Source organism: Rhea americana, unplaced genomic scaffold, assembly GCF_003343005.1.
Source record: "Rhea americana isolate MKP2758 unplaced genomic scaffold, rheAme1 scaffold_199, whole genome shotgun sequence".
Lineage (NCBI taxonomy): Eukaryota > Metazoa > Chordata > Aves > Rheiformes > Rheidae > Rhea > Rhea americana.
The window spans coordinates 1,094,033-1,118,192 of record NW_028186138.1 but is presented as its reverse complement, the minus strand read 5'-3'; the positions used below and the strand labels follow the sequence as shown (position 1 = coordinate 1,118,192).

General features: G+C 36.8%; 1 protein-coding gene across 2 annotated transcripts in view; it reads left to right on the top strand.

Moving 5' to 3' along the window:
* The window catches only part of DLGAP2 (DLG associated protein 2), a 385,377-nt gene that overhangs the window by 131,931 nt on the left and 229,286 nt on the right, over positions 1-24,160 (top strand). For both annotated transcript variants that reach the window (XM_085303215.1, XM_085303214.1), the window contains exon 2: positions 10,621-10,653. The gene's annotated coding sequence lies outside the window, so the exon portion shown is untranslated. The remainder of the gene's footprint in view (positions 1-10,620; positions 10,654-24,160) is intronic.

The following is a 24,160-nucleotide window of genomic DNA, read 5'->3' as shown; positions in this document are numbered from 1 at the left end:
TCTAAAATACTTAGGAAATTTGTGCTGAGATTCTGATTTCAGAGATGTTTAAGAATCAGACAAAAGCATCCCATATGAGTTTTAGGCATTTGCACTTCAGGTTCTCCAGGTTGTCAAGGTTTCTGGCACTCGGACATCTGTGATACTTAGCAGTCACAGCTAGTGCATAGCGTGTGTTGATGCTTGGAACCGTTTTTATGTATACCTTAGGTCTCCTTTGGTGATTGTGCTCTGTGCATAGACTCCTGTTACTACAAATTGGGGCTTATTTGTAGCTAACCGTTGAAGAAATCACCAGAGCATTGCAAAAGTGTTAAACAAGTGGAGGTCAGAGCAGTGAGAGAGCACGCTGGCTTGCTGTGGTAGTGTAAAAGGCAAGGTTGGCTGAAAAGAGTCACACGTTGCTGTGTGCATGATGTACTGAGAGAAAAACGGCGACTAATGTAGCTTAAGAGAAATAGCAGATTTAAATCTGATGTTTCAACTTCACGTTTGGCAATTTAGAGTCGAATTTATAAGTGTTTTTGCAAAAGGATCAGATTTTTTTAGTCATTGAACTCTACTTCTCAATTTTATCTTCATGAAATCATTTTGGACTTTCAACCTTCCATTCTGTATTGCAATTTTATACCTTTTTGTCAAAGGACATATTTCAAGCTCTGCTGTTTGATGCTTCAGTCGCAGTTGGAATTTTGGATTGGTTTTGCWTATGAAATTTGAATAGGAATGCTTGTCCATGGAAAAATTCAGGCATAAGAAATTTCTAAATGTGTCCAGTTTTACAGCTTGTTGTAGGATAGAGGCTCTGTATGGGTGAGGAGGCTCAATTCATCAGAACAAGTTATGAGCTTGGTGTTAAAGTTGGTAGTTGTTTTGCAGAGAATGGCAAACTCATTTTTCCTGATTAATTTACTGGAAATTCTCTATTACTTCAAGGAAATCTTTATTTTCTATTGTTATTTTGAACTTAGGCCTGAATCTTGCAATGAGTGCTATGTGCCTTTGTAATGCTCATGGCTGAGTTACCTCATTCCCTTATCTCAGCTGTGCTAACCTTGAGCCTGGGAAGCAGCTAGACGCTGTTGACAAATGGAATATGCATGCCTGGCCCTGATGGGAATCTGGTCGGTGTGCAGTTTCACACACTGGGCCTGCCACCACGTGCTCTGCCAGTCACTGACTCCTCGCCACATCTTCCACAGGTGTTYTCACTACAACTTTAAAAGTTTTCCAGATTACATTTACTAAAATTTATTAGTTTGGTGGCAAAGGCTATTTGTCATGAACAGATTTTTTATTTTACTAAATTAACTTTCATGTTTCACACAAAATTCCAGTTACTTGTTTTTTTGCTCAGTTCCACCTCAAGRTGGCTTCTCTGATAGAGAGCACAGACTATAGGGAAGCTGTTCTCATGAGATGCCCAAATCTCCTTAGTTACATCATTAGGTCCTGAAAGTCACTATAGACTGATCAAGACAGAACTCCTTACAGAGGATAATTTAGTGCTTAAATGCATAACCAAGCTTTGTTCACACCARCTCATTTTGAAAAAGGAATCCATAGTGAAGATGAGACAGAAAAAAATGTTCCTCTGATGGATCAGCCCTTGGGCTATGTTTGTTGGGAGACATTGCCTGGCAYGCTACAGCTGCTATAGCCCCACTGAGTTACCACTTTCTGTGTGAAGTCACTACACATCTGGGACTGGACCAACTTGAACTTTAATTGTGTATCACAGTCCTTTTAGGTTTGAGTGTCTCTTTATTAAAATCTCAGATGTGTGTCTTTGCAGCGAGGAAGGAAGTGCATTCTAGGTTGCACTGATACAGCCAGTAGGTTAAAGAAGGTGATTATGCTCCTTTTTTTGGCACTTAGGAGGCTGCAACTGGAGTACTGTGTCCAGTTTTGCTTGTCTCTCCCCACCCTCCCCATGCGAGGAAGACATAAGCAAACTGGAATGTGTCCAGAGGAGGACCGCAAAGATAGTGAAGATGCTGGAGCACATGGCACACAAGGAGCAACTGAAGAGACCAGAGCTTGTTCAGCCTGAAACAGAGGAAGCTAAAAGAGGAAAGCAGAGCTAATTGCTGTCCTCCGCTGCTTAATGAGTCATTACTGTGAAGTTGGAGCCAGACTTCTTGAACATGCACAGTAAAAGGATGAGAGGGAATGGGTGGATGTTACAGCAAAGGAAATTCCAGTTAGATTCACAGAAAAAGTTCTTCATGGTAARGGTGGTCAAATGCTGGAACAGCTGCCCAGAGATTGATTCTCYCCTCTAGGGGATTTTCAAAACTTTAGTGGACAAGGCCCTGAACAATCTGATGTTTCTAGGATGTTTGCAGCATACTGACTGGAAGGTGGAGGCAGATGACCTCAGGAGATCTCTTCTTGGAGGAGATCTCTCAACTTGTTTTGTTCTAAGACTGACATATATTTATATAAAGAACACTTGTTCAGATGTCTTGCCCTGCAAGCTCTCTATTTTCAAGCTGTGGATATGTCTTGGACTTGATCTGTCTTCGTACTGAACTCTGTTTTATCTCTCCCTATGGTTTCACCATGCTTTTCCCCACATTTTTGTACATCCTTTTTAAATCTGTTTGTCAAGGTAGCTCCCCCATCCATTCAGATCTCTTTGTTATCTGATTCTCATATGACAGCTGAGAACAAGAAAGGAGAGAAGAAAGTAATTTAACCTTTAAGATGAGTATGTGGTCTACTCCATAGTCCACTTGTACACTTTCTGCCATCTGTCTGTTTGGCTCTCTGTTTACTATAGCATGCTCACCTTGGATTTGTACCATTTTTACTTGTCCTTATGAGGCTCTAAGATCATTGGTGAAATCTCTTAAAATTAATAGAGTAAAAGAAAGGAGAGCAAGAAAGAGACAAAGAAGGCGAAATGGTGATAGATAGCCTGGCTAGTGTATGCATTAGTATGCATTTGATCCTGACTCTGCTGAACTCTAATGAGCCTTGCATTGGTTCCAGTGGGTTTTGGAGCAAGCCTCTGATGCAGACTCTCTTCAGTTCTGTATCTCACAGCACTCTCATGTGTCCCAGCTCTTACAATTTTTTATCTCCATTCTCACTCTACTTGGTGTTTTTCATAAAGAAGTAAGGTTGTGATTAGAGGATTTGGCAAGTTTATTTCAGTGTTATGAAGAACGTGACTCACTTTCACCTTGGAAGTTCAAGTACTATAAAATGAACATAAAAGATGAGGAGGAAAGCATGTAGATTGGCTCTTTTTAAGCACATCTTCTGTCTTTTTTGGCCTCATACAGGATATTTGAACTCTCCACTTCGGTATTGTGTATTTGACATGTGTACTAGAAGTGTACTAAAGCATATCAATTTTATTACTGTGTTTATGACTGCTCCTCTGAAGAGAAAATATTTGTATTCAGATCATCAGGAGAAACATTAGTACTTTTTTTTTTCCTGAGTGGTTTGTATTTTGCCTTTTATCGCTTCAGTTATTTTTGTTTTCCTATGAAAATATTTGATTGCCTGGTATCATCATTCTTTCCTGAAATCTCTTTTGGCTTGGTTAATGCACGTGTAATGTGTAAACTCCATATGGAGAGAGATCTGATGTGCAAGTACGATGAATTGGTTCTGGCAYTGCTTTGAGCATGAACCTTGTATTTTCATCTGGGGAAAATAATAAGTTGTTAGTGGTTGCTGTATACATTTGGTTCGTTGTCAATTCGTTTGCTCAAAAGGATTCAAAGTTAGCTGCCAGGTTGGTTGATTTTCCTTTGCTTTAGGCTCTTTCTGTTTTTAATAATGGTTCTTCTATATTCTACTTTTATTTGAAGTTCTTTCAGTCTCTGTCCTTCCCAGGGCTACTTATTCCCCTTGTTCTGTCTTTCCCAATATAGTCCAGCAGCTAATCTCTCATAGGCAGCTCTTTCTTTTCTGTTTTATTTTTACTATTCTCCAAAATTGTAGTGGATATTTGTTTTTTCTAACCCCAAGGCCCGATTTTGGGCAGCAAAAGGCCCTTTGTTATGAATACCCCAGTTAAAAGGAAAGATTCAGGAAAGCTGATCCGCTAGTCAGAAATTGCAAGCACAGTACAATCTCATCTTGAGAGTGGTCAAACTCTAAATGATAACCTGGGAGAGGCAGACATTCAGGAAAGCAGACACTTAACTCAGCAGACGTACTTAAAGAAATGGTTCCAGAGGGAGGAAATACATTTATTGGCTATATCCACAACAATTCTAAACTGATGTCACTATTGCATTTTAAAGTAAATTCTGTAGGATACATTGACTATTTGTTGTTATTTTTACATGTAATTACTATGATCTGAAAGCAGAAAAAAWGTTACAAGGTGTACATATATGTATGTGTATATATGTATGTATGCRTATGTATGTGTCTGTCTATATGTATGTGTAATTGATGTATTTTATTTGACTTACATGAAACTGTGTTTGTTTAGCTCAGCTGTGAYAGTTCATGGAAAAACACCGTAGTAATATTTGAGTTCAAATATATTTGGTTTCTGTTCCTCTTGTACTATTTGCCAGCACTAAATACTGTAAGGAATAGAATGTTTTGATATAGTGTCTTTTTGATTATTTTTGCCAACGTAAATAGTTTCAAACTAAAAAGTTATAAGAAGAACCTGGAATACTTTGTGGATTTCACTTGGCTTACATGCATTRCATGAATAATGTCCTTGCTGCTACAGCAGAACAAAGAAAAGTATCCTTTACCTGTATCATTTTGTTCTTATGATGATGACTACTAAGGTACTTTTAGCCCAGTTCTTGTCTATTAGGATGAGATCTCATTTAAGTGAAGAAAATAGTGCTGTGAATTTTGGTGAATTTTTTTCTTAGAAAAATAAAAAGAATGTAAGAGTGTTTATATTCCACTCTACCTGGCAACCTAAGGTCTCAGGTGGTACACTGTATTCAGTTTGGGGCCCTTACAACTTTGAGATACAGCTAAGCTGAAAAGAGTCCGACAAAGATGAGATGAATATTAGAAAGCATGACTAGGAAGAACAACTGAATGAATAGGTCTTATTTAGAATAGAAAAACAACACCTGAAGGAAGCAATGAGTATCTGAATTAGATTATTTAAAAAAAAATGAAAAAAAATGGTTTTGGTCTGCATTGTTGAAAGGAAGGTACGTTTGAGCTATGTAGGAATTTTTTTTTCTAAGTACAGATAGTTTATCAATGGACATAATTTACTTGAAAAGGGTTTTATTTTTTTTCATCTGAGATTTCTAAAGAACACATCAGAAAAATTTCTGTAGGGAAAATCTAAGCTGTCCTTCTGCAGAAGGAAAAACAAGATGGTTTTTGGAGGTCTCTGTCAACCGCTTACCTAAATGGACGGTTGAACACAGAGCAAATGTTCAGGCATCCGTTTGCAATTGGAAAGCTGTCCAAAGGACTTGCTGTATCTTCAGCAGGAACAAAAGGTGGTGGTWGTGAATGGGAGTCTTGGGGAACTTGACAAAACCTTGCAGTTTGTCCCGCAGGGCTGTCACATCAATATTTCAGCTGATGGTATTGTGCAACACTGGGATGTCAACGGGAGGAGAAAGATACAAAGAAAGGCAAAAAGCGTAGGAGAAGAAGTAGACATGAAAAGCAAAAGTGAAAACCGGTTCATAATACAGTCAGCCTTTATTGACACCATTATAGCATTATAGCTGTGTTTAGATACAAATATTGGACTAAAAACCTGAAAATGATTAAAAGTCTCACAGCATGGTCTTAAATTATACCTTGCTTTTCAGCAGTACTAAATCTCTGTATGATACATAGCTGCTCTATTTCTTTTAAAGTGTCACAGAGTTCCATTTCACTGACATCAATAAAACGATGTAAAGAGAAATTAATGAAATAGTGTCACAAACAGTTGCATTCTTTGCCATTGGAACCAATGAAAGAAAAATCWGAAGCATGATCTGTTAAATTTCCTCACTGAAATGTGAAGTAGTCCGCAGGGAGGACCACATCTGTTTCCCGAGTGCGGTGTTCGTGCAGGCTGTGACAAGTTATCCCCAGCATCGCTTGTCACTCCTGCATGTTAGTTGTCACACGGTCGCTTCTGCATGTCTTGGTCAAAACTCATCRAGGCTGGACTGCAGAACCCGGGTGACTCCCTGATGAGATTAAAGTGTACCTTAAACTGTAACTATTAAAACTAACACAGAAAACTAATCACTCACCCTACATTATTTTAGTCAAGGCTTTCTAAAAGATATACTGGAGCCCAGACAGAAGTTACAGCCTGGGTGCTGAAATTTCTGGGAATGCGTATGGGATGTTATACAAAGCATGGATAAAAAGTGCTTCCTTCTGGCTTTCTGACTAACTATCCTGAGACTTGTTAATGTTCCTGACCTTATGGGAAAAGAGGAAAACCTGTTTTGGTTTACACAACAATAAGGACAAAAATTTCATGTTACATATGTCTTCACTGRAATGTTCCTCAAACTCTGAAAATATATTAATTAGTGAGTTTTGTAAATAAGGTGACTTCACTGAGGTTACATCAGGGATGAATTTGAACCACGACTTTGGTTTAAAAGCATAGTGAATTATRTTTTGTGGGTTATATGAAGTTGACTGTTCTAGATCATGCACAGAATTATTTGGGCATTTTGGGCGTAATTTCTTTCCAAACAATTCTGTTGAAGCACTATGATAAATCAGACATGGGCTTTTGGTCTTCATAATACAGCTTTTATTCTTGCCATGTTTGTATTATTTCCTTTGACAAGAAAAATTAAAGAAAATTTAAAACCAGCAGGAAGGAAAATATGAWTTTTTTTTCTACTTCAAAGAAACATTTTTCCTAAAATTATACTTATTCACATACAGGGTACTTCAAAATGTTTTATAACTGGAAAAAAAATATATAGTCTAAATATTGATATTGTTTGTATTTGAAATGTATTTCATACCTTTAACAGTTTGCACATTGAAGCTTGAACTTGGCAAATATAGGGAGAGAAAGGGTTCTTGTTTTCTTAGTTCAGACTCCAGAAAGCAAGTGATTTCCCCCAGATTATTTGAGGGAGTATGATAACTGATCATCAGACTCTGGCTAGTGCCATGTCCTCAAGCTTAATGGCTTGTTTACACCTTTCAATATCATTTAGGATTTTCTTCTAAGTGATTTAAAATACTGCCAATGTTGTGTTGTCTTAGTCTTATTACATTATATAGCTTACCTATATTTTTACTGTAATTTTTTATTGTAATTTATTCATAATGGCTATTTTGTATTTTTCATCTGACCCACATATTGTGTTCTTTTTAGTTCTTTATAGTAGACTTTACAGTACCTGTACCAGTACCCTTTTGTACTCTTAACACCAACCATACCAAAAAAATGTATACAAAGCAAGGAAAGGTGAATGTGTTTAGTAGAATAATTCTTTTTGCCATAATTTAAAATTGGATGTTGACCTCATCCTTTTGAAAAAATTATCAATTTTTATATTTGGGTTTATTATTTTTAGTAACAAATACATTTCGTACTATTTCAGGAAAAAAGGAGCTTTTGACTTCAGGATAAAYCTGTTTCTTCAAAAGATCTTTCTTGCAACCAGTTTTGTCAGTACATTCTTATATCTGGGAAGATTATTTGTGTTAGCTGGCCAATTTCAAAATGATAGAATGAGACCAATATGTTTATATTGGGTTTTCTTTGTTCAGTTGATTTATTGGGTCCCAATTCTCCAAACACTCATAGTTCTTAGTCATTTTACTTTGGGGAAACAGTGACAAAGGAGTTACTCACATGTATGAGTGTTTACAAGACTGAGCATGCCTTTGCTAAGTAGAGCTGATTTTCAATATACTAAAGAGAAAGAACACATCCTGTGTATATATTACTATAATACTTTAATCGGATAGATGGAGGCATGATCTGTTAATAAGAAGTGCAAGAAAGAGATTTTAAAAAGTATTCTTATCTGAAATTTGGTAACAGCTCAAGTTTCTGCTCCTATTTTATTACAATTTGCAATAGCTTAAGTACTTTCATTTTGCATTCCACTGGGAAAAGATAGACTTAATTTTGAGTGTGGACACAAAAAAGTTACTTGTCTGATTAAAGAGATTATTATCCCCTCTTTTTGGTGCTGGTGAGACTGCACCTGGAATACATGTAATCAGGATTTGAGGCTCACTGGCTCCAGAAGCATATGGAGAAATTGGGGCACGTGTAGTAGAGGGCTGCTGAGAGGGGTTAGAGACTAAAGCACATGGCCTACAAGGAGAGAGGCTGAAGGAGCTGGGCCCATTTAATCTGATGAACTGGAGGTTGTCCAACAGCAGCCTGCAACTGCTTGAAGAAGCATGATAGAGTCGAACTCTCTTTGGCACTGCTGAATGATAACGAGGGAGAGCAGTCATGAACTGCAGATTGGGTGGTTCAAGTTACACATTAGGCAGCTGGTGCAGAACGGAAGCAGGTTGCCCGGTGAGGCWGTGGTATCTCCATCCTTGGTGGTTTTCAAGACTTTGCTCTCAAAGCCGCAGCTGATCTGAGCTGTGTGGGAAGCAGGCCTGCTTTGAGTGCGACGTTGGATTAAACAACCTTCCAGTGAAAATTTTTATGTTGCTCTGAGTGTTGCTGTGAAGCATAGTCTAAGTCCAAGACCTTTCACAATACAAAGACAGAAGTAAATGTTTACAAAAGTTATTTATCTCATGTTAATGTAGGTTTCCAAAGCAGATTAAGTGGCTGCTTCTTTTCCTTGAYTAATGAATCTTGAAAGGCTAGTCTAGTTTTGTACTATTTATGCTGAGGCACCTGACCTTAGGCTATACGCATCCCACACTCAGGAATGACATTGCACCTGAAGGAGCTGTAGCTTTTTTCACTTTTGTAGTGTTCTTGATTGCTGTCAGATGACACCAGAACAGAAACTTAAATAAGACTGAAAGGAAAAGTTCCAAATTAATACAGGTGTTTAGTTGTCTCCCAGAGAAACCTTTCCTACCAAGATGCAGGAACTTCCTTCCAGATAGATTTTGAGATTTCTATATTCATATATGATGTAAACCTGCAAATACCATGTGCATGTTACGCATGCTTTATACGCTTTAGGGTTGCAAACATGGGCATACAATCTCTCAAAAGTTATCATGGAATGTGCAGGTCAAAATAGACTTAATCATTCCACACATCATGTACAAATATGTCTTTTCCTGCCATCCCCATTAGCAACACCAGTGTYGTCTTGATTTTTTTCCCCCTCATCCTTCGGTATAGCCATAGTCACTGAGCTTTTAAACACATGCGCACACGCACACACACACTGTGTGGAAATCAGTGCTCCATACAACCTCCCTGCCATGTTGTCTACATGGTCAGTAGAAGTAGTTGTGTTTTTCCASGTCACTCAATCTGCACGCACTGAGCACAACAGAATAGTGCCCAGTCCTCCCGCACAGCAGCAAGCTGAAGTGAGGGAAACCTGCGGACGCAGGCTTAGCAGTCAATCACCTGCGTCCGCAAAGTCTCCTTCTTACCAACATAGAAGAGGGACTGCTGTCAGTTTGAAACGATCTTCAGCCACAAACTGATGAACTAAAACAAAATCTCCCCACCAGCTTTCCCCAAGTATGCTGGGATAAAGGAAGAAACAGCTCACCCGCCTTTAGACTCTTAAACACAGACCTGAAAGAAATCCAGAAAAGCAGTTGTCAGTGCGGGATGGCTTGGGGAGCTAGCTAGCTAGCTTTTTATTGATGTATTTCTTGCAGCAGCTGTAGCTGTGAGCCTTCATTTTCAACTCATGCTAGCAGACAAGCTCTCCTGCCGCAGATCTGAAGCAATTGTGCAGCCATGTTAACACTGAGGTACGTTAGCAATGGGGAAAAGAGGGAAGCCCGTAATTTGGGAGGCCTTTGAGAGATGGTGGTGAGAGCAGCTAAAAATGTTGAGCAGACCCTCTGGATCCTGGTAAACCAGGGAAGCAGTTGTTAGTGGGACGCAGAGGATCAGCAAAAAGTCAGGAGTTCAAAAGTACGTCTGCAGCCTGTTCTTCCTTATCAATCAGGATAATAACTGCACGCGGGCAGGCAGCCCCCCTCGCTCAGACATCACACAGCCTTTGAATTAAAGCGAAGAARGGCTTCTGACCTGCTTCCTTGCATCACCTCAGATCATGGCAAGTGCATTTTTCATCCAGTAGTGACCCAGAAACAGGCCTGTGTTTTCTGAGATTTGACTTGCAGGTACATCAGTACATTTACATTGACTGTTAGACTTAGTTAACTTACCTGGGAGGACTTGAAAGTCTTTTAGGACATGTGTGGAAGCAAAAGGTCCTGGTATCTGAATGCATTCAATTTGAGTCTCTAGAGTTAATAGTTACACAAATGAAGCTATACATTTTTTTTTCAAATTCTTCTTGCAGATTTTTTTTTGAAAGTTACTTTACAACTATTGAAAAACATGCRTCATAATAAAAATAGAATTGCATTTTTCATGCTAAGTCTGTGTTCTATCAGATTTGTTACATTTGAAATGTAATTATGGCTTCCTAACTCTAGAACATACAGATCTTAAAATCAAGAAATAATAATATATATATATATTTCTTTTTTTTACAGAGTCACAGTGTACACTCTGTGGGGAGCCTGAAGGTGAGCATATTTTCCTATTCGTATTTTTCAAAGCAGCTAGTGGGGAGCACTTGACTCAAATGATGTGTACAATAGATTGGAAATGGTATCAGAATGGTACTAACCAATGAAAGACATTCTTCCCTATGTTAGATAGCAAAAATGAATTGAATTAAGCTGAGTAAAGCACAGTACATGCTCCAGGCAGAAGGAAATATCTTGAAGGACAACTATTCCATTAGAGTAAAAATGGAAATATTTATGTCTTACTCTTTTGTGTGTTTGTCAAAATAATTTGGGGTGTGAGACAGTGTGAAGAGACATTTAAGGACATCACTTTGAGGATGGAAAATAAAGTGACTGGAYGTGGAAGGGAAATGAGAAAATGTTTTTATATTTGATAAGATTTATAGAGTACTGAGTGAGGCTAACACTGTTCAGCAGGTGCATAAATGCTACTTTTGAAATAAGGATAATTAAGCAATAGCTGCAATGCAGTGCAAATGTATGCCCAAATGAAGTCTTTGTTTTTTGTTTTTTGAGTTTTTTTAATTGTTATTTTGCAAGTGAATAATTAAATGCCAAGGTGAGACCCATAATTTACCTAAGAAAATGTTGAAGCAATGCTGAGATTATGATTTTTGAAGAAGGCCATTATGGATGAAAATCTCTTTCTCTTGTGCATATCTTCTTAGTATTGGTACTGTTATAAAGAAAATGTGAAAACCCCAACAATCTGGACGGAGTCTCTCTAAGAAAAGTAATCAAAATAGTAAATGCAACTTTACTGGAGAAAAGTATATTAATTAAAAAAATATATATAGATTCTAGGTTGTTCCCAAAGAGGTTAGTCTGAATACCTTAAATGGTTTCTGAAACACAAATTAAACTTTTAACATTTTTATAAATTTARGAGGGTGAAGTTGGCAAGAGGGCGAAGCCTGGAAGTAAAAGGCTTTGAGACCTTTGAGACTAATGAAATAACTCAATAAATTAAACATCACTTATCTACTTCTCCCCTGTTATCTGCTGACAAATAACTGTTATAGAGGTTTATTTTGACTTTTCATTCTTTTACTAAACAGTCATTTCTTGATTTGTTCTTTTTCATTGTCCTTTACTTGATAAACTTTATGATAGCACAGATAAACATATGAAAAGGAGAAACAGGTGTTTGTTTAACTTGCATTAGATATTCTTTTTATAATATAATTGCCCAACTGTGAAGTTATACATTGGATTATTACTGTTTTATTACGTGTTATGTCTGCTTTATAACAATAATGCCTACACTTTTCATTACCACTCTTTCATGCCTATTCAGCTTTGCAAACTTGAGTATACATACATGGATTTTTTAAAAAAGGGAATTCCAAAAAATTTGATAATATTTTGCTTAACATTTATGTGACTAAAACCCCACTATCAGAGAATAATATGTATTTCTGTAGGAACATTCCTCAACAGCATAGTATTCAGTTTTCAGTTGAGTTGAAATAAACTTTTACAGGAATTAGTCTCCTGGATCACCACACTTTCTCCTCAACACAATATTATTTGAATGTTAATTATTAATTCTAAGCCTCAATTTTACACTACKGACATTAATTTCAACTTAGATTAATGGAAAGACCTACAATCTTAAAGGTTTTTCCTTGGCAGTTTAGCATAATTTTAGATTTAATACTGACCTTATATAGAAGAGTTTTTTTTCTGTGATATTGTGAAGAAGCAGCTGCTCAATAGGTATGATTTTAGGTTTTAGGAGGCTATTCTAAAAGGAGCTTTATATCTTTGTTGTGTAAATGGAAAGCAAACAAAAAAACCCCAACCTAAACCTCAAAAGATGTAATTTTTCTCTAGAACATTATATACATTTTGGTATGGTTTAAAATAAAAGTAGTTGAATTACTAAGGGAAGAATTCAAAAAATCACACTGTTGCTATGTTTTAATGSGAATGTCTCACTCTTCTCTATGGTCTTCTTCAGAAGTTTGAGATGCTCTGGGACTTGTAGTTTGAATTTTTGATATCTTAGGCAAATTCAAAGAATTTCAGTTCATCACAGGTACCATTTGCCTCAAGATTCCTTTTTCTTTTCCTCCTCATTTTTAGAAAAAAATCAAAGTTAGTATATTGAGATGAATTTGCAGACTATTAATTCAGGGCAGATGGGCTGTGGTAGAGGCCCCTCTACTAATTGCCAAAGTGGCAAGCAGAGACTCGTCCTTGAAATAGTAGGTAGATCTGGAGGCAGCTCCCAGACTCGGGAGCGAGGAAGACAGGACATCGGCTCTTACCACTTCTGAACCCCTCTGAAGCTGCYGCTGGCTGCCTAATCGAATGAAGAAATACATTTATTGGCTAACCTCCAGACAGCGAGGGGTGAGCTTCTGAATGATGCTTTTACATTTTATAAAAAAAAAAGTAGGCAGAGCAGAAGCTCGTTGTGGGCCACAAATTCTGATTTGTAAATTGGTCAACTCCAGTCTCCTCCCAGCTGTCGCATGGGGGTTTATCCTTTCTTGGGCCATGMGTCTCCTTGCAGAACCAGCGAGTCAGTCTTGGATCTGAGTGGAATAGGGAATGGCTGCGTAAAACAGAACTCTTCTTTGCAAAATTTCTAGCAGCTAGTGTGGTGCTTCAGGATGCAAGTGTGTTTTCCACATGCGCGCTATTGCTCATCTAGGGGACAGAGTAGATGTGTATTTTACAGAGTAAAAAAAATATCAGATATATGAGGGAGATATAAATTGTCAGAACACGCATTTCATGTTTCAGTCATTCATATGTTTTGCTTGTGTAATCMATGGATCAGTAAATAAATGTGTGTCATGTGTTCCCTTTTGCAGCCGATCTCATGAAAATGAGCTGGACAGCCCTCAGGTCTCTGAGAAGCTGGTTTTAGTTTGAGCTGCAGAGGCTTAAGTGTTTTGCTTTAAAAATCATTGGCTTGATCTGTGTTATTGGCAAGGATGTTTGGCTGCCCTAACTGTCACTGTGACGTGCTTGAAGACCAAGAAGTATGTTTTATACTGAGAGGAAATTAAAGTTGCARAAGGCAGAGCTACTAGTCTAAGAAATCCCATTAGTGCAGCTGCTCCGGGCTGCTCCAGCCTCTGGGAATGCAGGAGCAGCAGCAAAGTGTTTTCTGAGATGACAGCCGGTTCCTCTGCGAATGTAATCTGCAGCTGGCAGATTATGTTGTTGCGGTAAACATTGGTTTTTGTTCCTGCTCTACTTTTAAGTGAGGATACCACGTTATAGACACATGTAGGACTAAGTCTTTGTGACAGCCCCCATGCTCTAGTAGGACTGGCGTAGTCATGAGGTGCTTCAGTTACTCTCGTTAATCCTCAGGCAGATGTTGTTCCTCTTCTTTCTAACTCCTGTCAGTTATTCACAGAAGTTCTTGGAAGGCTTGTATTCACTTTTTTGCTAATTTTGCTGAACAGTTAATTTGGTGACAATTAAGATTTCAGTAGATCACAGTGTCTACTCAAAGCCTATGGGAATGGAAGTTTCTCTTCTAGAATATATATATTCTTCAAAACTCCAATAGTGAYTTACAGTTTCTGTTCACAGCTTTTTGCTTCGGTGTTTTTTGATTCTTTCCTTCTTAAAGATATATGAGTAGCCCTGTGCAGTAAACACACTTTCCTACTTTTTGATAAAAAGCTCTCTTTATGCATTCTCTGATAGCACAAACTTTATACGGACACACAGATCTGGAAAATGTGATGTTAAAGAGGACTGGCATGGAATGGGGTTTGAGTGAAGCTTGAAAAAAAAAATGATACAAGGTCTGGCTCTTTCCAACATTTCAATCTRTGACCTGTTTCAACAGAAGAGGATAATGAAGATGACAAAACCCATCTCAGACAGTCCTTTAGCAGTCACTGGCAGATAGGGCTATAGATTACTGGATCCAGGTAAAGCATCCTTGTATATTATGCCTGTGTTTAGACACTGTCCCTAAGAATAGGGAGAGCCTGCAAAAATGCTTTTCTCCAGGTATCTGCTACTGGCTGTTATGGGACACAGGACACTGGGAGCGTTGGCCTTTGATCTGATCTTCTGTGGATGTTTTTATGGGCTTAGATTCTTATTAGTTTGAGATAAAAATTAGYGGCTATATGTGAAATTTTGTTTGCTTGGATAGCCATGGGAGGGAATACCCAGAAAAACTTTGCTATCGTTAGAAGCATTTTCCCATCTCGCTGTGATGCTGGTGGCAATTTCCAATTCACTTAGAACTAGTCTGATGAAAACGAACTTCTCTGTGTAGAGAGCATGTTCCTGACATGTTATGAGAATGGTAGAATACTTAGGTAATTATGCAAACATTATGGGGTAGAGAGTAGATTGCTTTACCTATTATTCATTCTTTATCTGGCATCTCTTGATTTTTGAGGTCTGTTTACAGACTCTGTAATATGCATATCTTCTTCTACCAGAGATATTATGTGGCAAACATCCTCTCATTTCCACAACACTTAGTAATTAGGTCTGGCTCTTTATGACATTGTAAAAGACACTGATACACACAGAGGCTATGAGTAACAATACTTCCGTGCTTTGCTTAGATCTATATTAATCTTAACCGCGTAGAAAGAAGACTCAAGTTTTGTTATGAACAGTTCAGTGAAGACCTTTATTCATGGTAATGTATAAACAAAACAAACAAATATTAATGTTTGTAAGGAATGAGATGGAGAATACACCACAGCACATTAAAATGCCRCTTGGGCATATTAGAAATACCCTAGTCTGAAATACTAAATTGAATCCTCACTTTTCCCCCTCAGCAGAAAAGAATATAGCAAAGACATTAGGGATCTAGAGATATATAATAAATATGCYAAGATGTGAGGAACAGTCCCAGATGAATAAGCAATCAGATAGTTTGTTCCATGTAATTTAGAGAAGGTCCCAGCAAAAGAAAGCAAAATGCGCCTCCTRTACATCTATAATAGTCTGATAAATCACACACAGCCATATATCCTTTTTCGTAATATATTAGAGCAAGTAACTATTCAAAAGCAGAACAAGTATAACTAAGAAAAGAAAGTGCATTTGTGGAATTTGCTGCCTCGGGGTGATTTCTGAGATTGACTTCAAATTCGTTTGCCATTGCATGTTTCTGTGAACAATAGGAATACTCCTACTAATTTGTGGCAGGGGAAGTGCATTTGTTATCAATATATGTCTTTATGCAAAAGGAAAATGACCATTCTTTTGCTGGAACAAAGAAGATGCTTCTTCTAGAGGTAGGTTATGGTTTCATAAACCATTTCATCTTAGCTTTTGATTACCTTGTTAATGACTATAGTCAGAAGCTGAATACCCTACTGGACAAACTTGTTAGTCTGGTTGTGGAAATTTTCATATACCTTCTATGAAGGTCTTGGACAGTTTTTAAGAGTCGGTTTCCATATAATGAACTGGAAAGGTTCCCTCTTTCTTATACCATTTAGGCATCTAGGTCTTGTTATATATGTTCATGCTGTGGGGCAACTGCGGATCCAAAACACATACATTGGGGTTGATTGAATTTATTGTAGTTCTCTGAGCATGTGCTTGGGTTTCCATCCAAAAGACAAGGGCATTCAGAGGGATGGCATACAGAAAGGTCTTGTCCTAAAATGAGAAAAGGAGACAGCATTTGCACTGACCACCAGCTCCAGGCCAGAATGGTGTTGCATGCACTGCGCCTGACCTACAGTGTATAAAAAAGCCAGAGATACCATAGCAGAGAGATGATAGTCTTCTTGGTACTTCTATTCCCAGTGACCAAACTGACAACTAGAATTGGGGTCTTACAGCTTGTTCCAGTTTGGAGAAATCAGCAGTGGAGTTAGGGACTGTTTTACTGTCCCTTTGCATACTTGCAAAGAATAATGAAGTCCTAGGCAAAGGAAGGTTCAAAGACTGTGAGAAATTTTCTTTGCCTTCAAGTAACTGTGTTCTCACAGCTAGAGCTGTAGACCAAAAAATCTTTCTGTCAGTCTCTCTCAAGGTCCCAGGATCTGCCTGAGGTGGCCAGGTCTGTCACACACTTTCTGGTGCTTTCACTTCCTTCTTTCTCACATGCTTTCCTTCAGCAGTGCTAAGCGTTCGTCTAGAGAGTTCAGATTCTTCCTRTGGTGTCTCAGATAATGTTTTGGGCAGTGGTATGCACTTTGACAATTGGCACAAGAAGTGATTATTAGACTTCCTAGTTTCAAGCTTGTGATAGGAACCTTGTAATAGTAACTGTTGCTTACTAAAATAAGTGTTCAGTGTGAAAGCAGGATTTGAGAGACCTGTTTGTTGATGCACTTCAAAGTGGATAGTTTGAGGAAATAATCTACCAATGCATCTGTTCTGCGTGATTCTTCTTAAAACAAACAAACAGAAAATCCAAAATCTCCAAGTAGCAGATGATTAAGATGTATTTGGTGAAACTATCTTGTTTAGCTGTTGTAATTAGGGAGGTGCTTGAATCACAAAGACATATTCAATCTCCCTTTTGGTTTTCACTGTTGACTTACATTTTCAAGCTAAGATGCCAACATTATTTTATCTTTCTCTGAGAAGAACTGAGGATCTGTGAAGTTCTAGCATTCTTGTAACTTTCCTAAAGAGTAAGCTGTTCATTCTCTCCATACAAAATTTATGTTAATTAAATATATAAGACTTCTTAATATGATTAAAATGGATGATAGAATTAATTTTTTTTAAGTGAAAGAAGATCGAAGTATTTTGTAATCTAAATGAATGGTACTGTTGAATTGTGTGCGTTTGCTCATGAGATGCATAAAATATTCACTAGAATTTGTGAAATACAAGAACTTTAACTTTTGAGTATAAATAATTGATAGCAACAACAAAAACCTCTTGTTTTCCTTGAGTAAAAATGGCTTTTAAAAATAAATAAATAAATATGTGAGAGTGTGTGTGTGTAAATGCCAATATTAGATTGGTAGAATTATTTCAGGCACTGCTGGCTTTGATGCCATCTGTGCTTCTGGTTAATATTGTAGTGGAGTTGGGAGGGGAACAAGTTTGTTTTATGCTTGTTTCTGGGGGAAGAGTTAAAATAGAGAATCTGGACAGTAGTTAGTTCAGAAAAGGATCTTTAAAGGATCTTTAAATCCTTTAGGATGTTTATAATATTGATGATGTTCCATCTGGTTAGTTCTGTACTGGCTCCAAATACAAACATTTCTATTGGTATCTAGAGAAAGGCTATTACAGGCATATTAGTAACATTATTGAAATGAAGATTATCAAAATTCTCTAACCTTAATATTTAGTAATCCGCCTCTAGAATTGGCACTCTTACTTCTCTTAGCAATGACTTTCAAGAGTCCTGTTTCTTAACTTTTAAATTCCTATGTTGTATTTACTAGGTCAGCAATTACCAGTAATCAAAATTTGCAGTTGTGAAAACAAGTTCATGAGGCATAATCCTGACATTTTTTAAAAAAGAATAACACATCATAAAAGATACTTTGCCTAATCTTAAAATTGTTCTTTTCTTGTTAATTGCAAAATATTTCACAATTGTTCAAATTAGAAAAAGTACCTTGTACTGTGTATCTGCTGGTAAGGGTTATATAGATTAGTGTTGCTGCTGTTGCTGTAGTAGTAATTAATCATTATTACTTGGAGCAATTGACATAATACTGTCTTTATTCAGCCTTGTGTAAAAGATTTTATGTAAATACAGAATTGGTCTCAGTGTGAATTTTGGTTTGATCTATTTGTATGCCTSTTCTTTGTTTGAGGGGTGAATATTTGCATTTGTGTGCCTGTCTGAACTTTATTGCTAACATTTTAATAACAGTTTCTTGTAAAAGTATAAAAATGAAGTGGTTTAATTTTTCATCTTCATGGAAACTTCCAAATTGCGTAGTTCAAATGGAATAGATTTATATTGTTATAGTTCTCCATCRTGTATTTCGTAGATACTGAACTGTTTTTAAAACCTAGAGCAAAAGGAAATATGCAAGTTATGCTAGATTATTTTATTGTAAAAAGTATCTGCAGAATTTGCAGATCATAAGAACCTAAATATTTTTAAGCCTTTCATTTGCCTTTTGTGTCTGATTTTACTCTTTTTTCTTTTTTAGAATAATAAGTTATAGTATATTAACAATATTCCTTATTTTTGAAGTGTAGTGGTTTTTATATATAATGAAGAGTTGAAATATGTGAATGTCCTGTTTTTTAGTAATGCTTTGTAGTATGTTTGTATTCAAACAATATTGTACAGAATATTGCAATTGTATTTTCACGTTGCATGCATTTGGTCAGACAGTGAAAGTGATTGATAGTGTGCCTGCTAAAGATGCAGGTGAAGAGAAAATAMTTGATTTTACTTTAAATAATAAAAATTTCAATGTGAACTCTTCTAAATTGTGTAGCTTATATTTGCTATAGTTTGCACACTTGTGGAGTTATAAGTGGAAATAGTCTGGATACTCCTTTTGGTGACAAGGAATAAAGTTACACATATTGCTTAGTTGTACTGAAGTCAAGAGTTGAATATTTAAAGGGTTAGGACTTGTATAAGCCAAGTGCAAGATGTGGTGTTCTCAATTTTAATGCGTATTTCTTTTATGGAGCATCTTGTGATAATTTTAGTAAAAATCTTAAAAGAAAAATCTTTCAAAATATATCTTAAGAATACAAATTCTTTTCTATAAAAAATGTTTTCCAGGCCTTCACCTCTCATTTGTATGTAGAATAAATGCAGCACTTTGTTCATCTGTTTCTCATATGTATGAGAAACAGCTGTTCCCAGGTTTGTCATCTACAGAGAGGTGGTGGAGTCTCCTTCTCTGGAGATCTTCAAGGCCCACCTGGATGCAACCCTGTCTCACATGCCCTAGGTGACCCTGCTTGAGCAGGGGAGTTGGACTAGATGATCTCCAGAGGTCCCTTCCAACCTCAACCATTCTGTGATTCTGTGATACTGATTCACTCTCCTGGGTTAGACAGACCAAAAAAAACAAANAAAAAAAAAAAAAAAAAAAAAAAAACAAAACAAAACAAAAAAAAAGGATACTGATTTCATTTTTATTTGGACAAATAGGTTGTAATCTCAACTACAGAAAGTAACGTTTATTCATTCATTTTACATTGTCCTTATTTAAAAAAAGGAAAACAAAAACAAACACAAGAAATACCTCATCTTTCCTGTTCCAAAATGAATGAATTAATGAAAAGCTCATTTGATATCTGTAGGGGAAGAGCTAGTCTCAAAGGTTATAGTCTGCAAATAATTGAGGTTACATGAAGAATTAGTGAGTGAATTTTCTCACTAACAGCAATGAATGAAGTTACGCATCTTTTTTAGTTGTATACAGATTAAGGCTTAAGTGTTTACTAGACTAGGGACCCAATATAAGCAAGGTCATTGCAACCTAGAAGAATGCTGATGTCTTAAATCAACCTTTGAATAGAAAAAAATTTATACATATATATACATATACACTTCTCTTTTTAATTATTCCTTTTTATTAACTGTTCAGCACTTTTTTATTATGTGGAATGTCCTATTTTAAGTGGTAGTAGGTATATTTCAGATCTGCTTGCTGTGTATTAATTTTCACAGCAACATATTTCTCCTAAAGGTGCTATTTTGGATCAAAGTATCGCAAATAAGAACAGTGTGAATCGTCTGTGCTTGAAGATTATCCGCTTTCCTTTAACATCTTTATGTTCTGCAATAGTTAACATTTATTTATTTACTTAATTGGTATGCTCTTTGGTACATATATGTAACTGACCCCTTTAAGCTGTTAGGTTAAGCAGTGTATCTCCAGGATATTACAGATATCTTACTTTATATTTTTGAAATATATTTTCATGCCAAGACAGATTTCTACCAAAACACAGAATTCTTTTTAAAGGGGCCACACAATACTTTTTCCTTATTTAAGTGACTATGGGTTTGACTGAATAAAGTCAAAGTGGCACATCTGATGGGCCAGCATTAAGTGCTGCAGCGTGTAACACAGAGTGGATAGTTTGCAAGACTGATGCAGTGATCCTCCCTAGTGCCGTGCTGAGGACTTCCTCGACTGGGCTTGCTGCAGCTCCTTTCACGCAGCCTGTCTGGCCTCTGCAGGCAACTCGTCTACAAGGTGGCGAAGCCTGCCTCAGCTTGCAGCCYAAACCCAGTACAGTAGGAGCCTTGTGTTATAGAAGAACTGGCAATGCCCTTGCCACCCTCTAAGAAGACGTGAAGCAAAGCTGAACACCAGTGAGAGGTAAAAATTAGATATAGTACTATGGCATATGTAAGATGTTTCTCAATCAGCATTTAATCTCCCTGGGTAGGGCGAAAGTCATGAAAAAAATTGGGTTGTGAGGTTTGAGAAACATGGCTGTGGTACAAAGCGAAAAAAAACTTCCTGCTCTGTCACCATACACTATGACCTTCAAGATCAAATATTTCCAAATCCATCTTATAATTTATTTCTGTATGGATCTTGAAAGTTATTATTGCACTCATGTATGCATTTCTTTCTGTCTGAGCAGATCATGAATGATTACTACTTTGATTCAGGGTCATAAGTCTGAAAAGGTTAAGAAATGGTGTATTAGGATTAGGAATCCTTTTCTGAAGCCAAAAGCTGCATTAATTTAAATGAGATTTCCATGCTGAAGGAATGCTGACTTCTCCCAAAATGTATGTTTGCATAAATCTTAGATAAGTTCTGGCAACATTCACCTCAGTGATGCATGAAAATCAGGAGCTCTTACCCTGTGCAGAGCTGCAACTGATATTAGTGAAAGTATTATGTAGAAAAAGAGCAAGGACTTTCACAGCAAAGTACTTGAAGCAGAATGATTTAGACTTCTTTGCATGCTGATTATTTTCCGTCAGCTTTCATCACAAGTTTAGTCATTCGAATCATCACATACTTTATAAAATATTAAAGCCGACATTTGTCTGTAATCATATGTGACAAAGAAATAGCTTTGAGTATGTGGTTGGAAATACTTTTTGTGTCTGCTGAGTGACCGTCCATGAAAATGATGAATAATACGATAGCAACAACTATGTTAATAACAATTAGCTTGTGCAGTTGGATGTTAGGCAAGCTCTCCAGTGCTTTGCTTTTTGCTTGACTCTGAAAAGTGGTTCTGTAAAATGCTGACAAGGTAATGTTCTAGTTTCTTAAAAACGTGATTTCCGGGTCCATTTAGAGGCTGTGTTTCCCCCCACAGTGAACTTCCTACCACAGTGCTGGTTTTATGATTTTAACTCCATGCAATAGAACTGAGACTTGAGTCAGTGAATTCTTTTCCTACAAAATACTTGCCTGAAAGAAAGGTTTTGAAGTCAAATTAGGTAATAGTCAAGACTAATGCAAGTCAGTCTTCCAGAATATTTTTCTCTCAATGGTACTTTCACAAATTGGCTACTATTGTATGTCTCAGCATGTTTAGTTATAGGAATACGGTCCTGTATAGTAACTGTTCTGTTAGAGCTGCACGAGGGTTGCAGTTTAGCCTCTTTTTAGTTTTCATAAATAACCTCTGAAAGGTTAATAGGAAGAATGTATTTTGTCAAATACCTGGCTTTGCATACACAGTGCAATGAGTTACTTGGAAGAAAAAGAGAAAAATGTTTTGGTTATTTTTTAGAATAGACCTTTTTTAAAAAAATTAGAAACTTCTGATGTTGCACYTAGTTTCATTAATGTCCATTGTCAACCTTCTTAATGACATGGAATAGTTCTTAAAACATACCAACCATTTGTCTTTCAAAATACGGAGAGATAGTGAGGTCTGTTTTTTAAGTGTTGTATTTTCCTTATGCTATTACACTTACTGTTTGTCAAAGATAACATGACAATGTCCTTTTTAAGAATCAAATGTGTGTGTTTGTAAATCAGATTCCATTTAGAAAAGAAACATTTTCAAGTACTTCTCAAATAACTTAAAAGTTAGTGTTGATTCCATCTCAACAGCTTTTGATGTGCTTTAGCAAGAGCATTCAAAACTCAAAACAGAATCACATTTATGAGTCTCAATTATTGTAGATTATGGATTTCATGAACTGAACTAAGATGTCTACGTTGGAGTCACACTTTTCAGTATGATCATGAACTGCACTTTAGAGATTTTCCTTTGCCTTTTCCTCAGTAATCTTCATTCATCATATTGCTACAGAAGAAAATGAATTCCCTGAGTACCCATGAACATGTGGGTGATTTCTTTTTCTTTTCTTTTTTCTTTTTTTTTTTTTTTGAATTTACTATATTAAAATTGCTTTAAAAGGAAGTAATTTCTAGAGACACTGTTTCTCATTTTTATGACAATGGTGAAGCAGTTGATTAAGTGATTGTTTAACTAGTTTAATATTTGCCGGTATCACAGGAGCAGCACAAAGAAGCCAGAGGAAAATCCTGAAGCTAAGCCAAAATGTTGTATTTATTTTGTTTAGCATGCTAGACACTGTAAGATCAAGTTCAGATTCTGGCCTTTTTTCTGTTAGCGAAATCTGATTCTTGATGCCATAAGGTTTATGTTTTCCCGCTAGCCAGCTGCTGAAAGTTTAAACCCAAGTTGGGAGAAGATTTCTTGGAGTGATATATTTCATAATGTAAACATGCTTATAGGAAAGAATGTTACGACTGTCTTTTCCATTAGAAATTCTTTCAGGGCATAATTACGTAATTTAGGAATTCTACTTGACACCAGACGTTCTCTGTCTGTAAAAGTTGGGTCTGAGTGCAAACTCCTGTTTTTAACACAGGGCTTGTTCATAGTCTGTGTCACTGAATGTTTCCATATTGAACTGCAAGCTAGAAAAAGGTAGCAGGAGACATACTTGCTTCAAACACAAGACTAACAACAGAGGACTGCTGAACTTTGACAACCACCAGTTTAATTGTAATGCCAACAGAAAAGGAGATAGTTGCTGCCCAGGATAAACTCAGTTTTCAAGCCTGAATTCCAGATGTTTGGTAAATAAGCCACAGATTAACTGACTGATGGAGAACTTGAACAACCCGGTAAAGGGATTTTCAGACCAACAGAAAGAAGGGAAATCGAAAAGGAGGAAGGAAAAGATGGGCAAATTCATATAACAAAGAGGTGAAATTCAACTCAGTAAATGAAAAACCAGCTGCATGAGGTTTTGGATGATGGGATTTTCCCAGCAGGAGAATCGTGCAAACTTAAAGAACTTCTGAACTACCATGAAAGACCACTCAAGAGCAGTGAGGAATGAAAGAAGGAATCTATCTATGTCTTATTTTATATGACCCTATATAAGTTGTTTTTCTTGTCTTGTGTCATGATTTGCATCACAATAAGCTTACAATGACTTACATGCAGAATTTTTATAGATGTTATGTGTCAGCTTTCAATGTCTTTAATCCCTGAAAAATTGAGCTGTAAACTTAGATTACCCATAAAATTGCAACTGAGGGGAAAAAGCATGTTTGTGTTTCCCCAAAACAAGATAACTGAGCTTCAAGTTCTCATTTCTGTGAAGTGGTAGCAGAGAGGCCACAGGCAG